Source organism: Nematolebias whitei, unplaced genomic scaffold, assembly GCF_014905685.2.
Source record: "Nematolebias whitei isolate Nwh7 unplaced genomic scaffold, NemWhi1 Nwh_scaf_6453, whole genome shotgun sequence".
Classification (NCBI taxonomy): domain Eukaryota; kingdom Metazoa; phylum Chordata; class Actinopteri; order Cyprinodontiformes; family Rivulidae; genus Nematolebias; species Nematolebias whitei.
The window spans coordinates 1-3,512 of NW_023624998.1; the positions used below are offsets into that span (position 1 = coordinate 1).

The 3,512-nt window shown below is 39.0% G+C and overlaps 1 long non-coding RNA gene across 1 annotated transcript; it reads right to left on the reverse strand.

Moving 5' to 3' along the window:
• Window positions 1-119: 119 nt before the first annotated feature.
• On the reverse strand, window positions 120-1,767 carry LOC119429733. Its single transcript, XR_005187830.1, has 3 exons — window positions 1,725-1,767; window positions 1,428-1,483; window positions 120-149 (listed from the first exon to the last, which is right to left on the reverse strand). It is a non-coding gene; the product is annotated as an uncharacterized LOC119429733 (long non-coding RNA).
• Window positions 1,768-3,512: the final 1,745 nt, after the last annotated feature.

Consider the following 3,512-nt stretch of genomic DNA (forward strand, 5'->3'; position numbering starts at 1 on the left):
TCTGAGAGCAGCAGGTTGTTCAGACAGGCAGCTGTCACTCACACTTCAGAGCAGTTGAACATTTTCAGCCATTCATCATAACTCTTACATCACCTGGTCACATAAATAAAACATGACTTACCAAGAAGGCCAGAGCTCACCTCCAGCACCTGGAAGACAAGTTAAAGGTTTAAGACCAGCAACTTTTCAATGAACTAAAGATATTTTACGTCTTCCAGTTGTCACTTCTCATTAGTAACACTGCTACAGAGGGTTGGCAGCAGTGGGTTGCAGGAGAAATAATTACTCTTTGCACTGTAGGAGCTCTGTGGTCCACCGGACAGAACCAGAGCTCAAACTGTGCCGACAGAACAACGCCTTCTGTAAACTGTCTCTATAAAACCATATTTTTTGCCCTTTAATGTCACAGTTTGTTGCATAATTTAAATTCCCTGCGACTTATTCGCCAAAGCAACGTATTTATGGATTTTTTCCATATTTATAAACCACTTTTTGGTTGAGATCTGACCGTTTTCATTCATCCTGACTGAAAATATTGAACACTACCATTTTCAGCCTCTAGATGGCACCCGAGTTGTATGGCATGCTGTTATAGTATGTAATAACTTGTCTGCTGGATTCCTTACATGGATAACTTTACAAATTGGCTTTTTCATGCATGTGAATGTTTCTGTAAAGTGCCCCGAGACAACTTTGTTGTGATTTGATGCTATACAAATAAACTCAACTGAATTAATAGCATGGCTATTAATGACACAATCGGCTTGCCATACCATGGCACCTTTGTCCAGCACACCTGGAGCAATCGTCAAATCAGCTTCATTTCTCTGCACCGCCCCGGTGAAATGCAGCTGATTTGATTATTAAAGTGCATTTATCAACTAGAAGTTCAACTGAGACAACTTTACTATAATGTCGAGCAAACAAATTATTTGTTTAGGTGGTTATCTTGTTAAAATCCTCCGTGCACGCTCCCGCAGCCAATCTGGCAGTCAAATTCATTTTTGGCACAACACCGGTCCACATTTTGGGTTGTCAGCGGTGACGCATTAGATGCAACGTGTACGGGGTAGAGATGTATTTATGGATTTTTCCACTTTATTAGACATATTTGGTCTGACGCAACTTACAGGGAGAAGTTACGTGTACGGGGTAGTGATGCATTTATGGATTTATCCACTTTTAGACATATTTGGTCTGACGCAACTTACAGGGAGAAGTTACGTGTACGGCGGAAAATATGGCAAATATTTTACTTCATTTATTTTTACATCCCATCAGAGTTCTGTTGCAGCACAAAAGGCTTGACTGTGATGTTCTGCAACGAAGGTCTGACAATCGTCTCCAACAGATTATTAATTATTATTAATATGTTTATTATTAATCCAGCTATTAATTAATTATTACCAGATTATTAATCCAGTCACCTGCAGGCATTTCTTCTGTCATCTTCCTGCAGAAGCTTCGGGTCAGGAGGTCGTCTCTGCAGCAGCAGAAACACAAGAGAATTGGGATTGATTCCTCCTATTCACCAATTAACCTTAAACAAAATGTTTAAATGCATGTTTCAGCTCGTTTACGGGGACTCCGAACACGGACAGAAAGGAGACCAACGATGTCGGATGCTGACGTTCTTTAGCACCGGCATTTGAACAAACCAGCCGATGAGCAGCTGGCTGCAGATACATCAGTGCTGCTGCATTCACCAACAACAAATAACTTACCACAAACATCAGCTGCTGACACTCTGCCGACACATTGACCACCTGGAAATAATAAAAAAAAAAGATGCAGACATTTTAGCTTGATATATGCAAAGTTAACCAATTCCTTAAATTCACGACAGAAACATTGTTGTGGAAAAAATAGCAACTTCAGTAGAATTTAAGATGACTGTTGAGAAAACTTGGGCTCCAGATGTGCGTGCACTAAAGTCGAAATGAACAAAATACACTGCCTGGTCAAAATAAAGTCTCCACCTGGATTTAACTCAAACAGGTCCGAGCCTCCTGCTGGATCATCACTGCACGGACGATTATGTTTCAGCTGCAACAAGTTATTTAACTCCAACTGGTGCAAAGAGTTGCTTCTCATTTCTTCAACAACATGAAGAAAGACTCGTGGTGGTCGTGGAGAAGATGTCAGTCTGTTTGAGAAGGGTCAAATCATTGGCATCAAGCAGAGGAAACATCTCAGGAGATTGTAGAAACTAAAACTGGGTTAAGAACTGTCCCAACACATTATTAAAAACTGGAAGGACGGTGGGGACTCGTCTTCCAGGGAGAAATGTGGCCAGAAATAAATCCTGAATGATGGTGATCGTTGAAACGTTTGTTGAAATCAAATGGAAGAAGAACACCAGCAGCACTCGAGCTGTGGTTAACAGAGACAGTAAGAACATTTCCACACACACAATGTGAAGGAACTCAAGGGACTGGGACTGAACAGATGGAGTCTTAAGAAAACCACTAATGGTTCCCGTTTTTATACATTCACCTTAGAATGTAGCTGGTTTTTGTTACTTCTTTTTTTTTTAGCCAACCTATTTGTTAAAATAATAATAATTTTGTATGTCTTTTTATAACTGTTTATTGTTGTCCCTGTTGTCATCTTTCTTTGTTGAAATCAGGTCTCTCTTGTAAAATGAGGCCTCGAGGCTCAATGGGATTAACCTGTCTAAATAAAGGTCGAATGAAAACTAACCAGTGAGGCCAACTGGAAAAAAGGCTTCAATTTTCTAGTGAGCATAAAGATTGGACTGTGGAGCAATGGAAAAGGTCATGTGGTCTGATGAGTCCAGACTGACCCTGTTCCAGAGTGATGGTGCATCATCATCAATGAAAGATCTTGGTGAAACATTAACGCAACACTGGATGAAACAGATCTTGTGACATTGTAGAAGTTTATTGAAACAATGACACAGTGAATGCATGATGTGATCAAAGATAAAGGTGGTCCAACCAAATATTAGTGCAACCTTTTTTTTTTTTTTGGCCAGGCAGTAAATAATTCATACCTGCAAACTCAGAAGGGATGAAGTTAATGATGTGCACATGTGGCGTGAATGACAAGAAACAAACTCTGGATCTTTTTTAATTGTTTTTGTCTTGGAACCGTCGAAGCAGCTGCACCGTCCCGACAAAATGCAGCTCATTTGACCATTAAAGTGCATTTATGAAGTAAAAGTTCAGCTGAGACACAACTTTACTATAATTTCAATTTCAAGTAAACATTCATTCAACCTTTAGTTATACAGGTTAATCCCATTGAGCCTCAGGCACTTACAACAGAGACCTGATTTGATTAACAGAGCGATGACAACAGTGGACAACGATAAACAAATCATAAAAGAGGAATACAAATTTTAATTTTTTTCTTTTTATAAATTAAAATAAAATGGCAACCAAAAGGACAGTCAAAAGTAGCTAAAACATCAGCTAGATTATAAGGCGTGTATTTATAAATAATAATAATAATATTGAAAACAATAAATAATTGTTTATAGGTGTTTA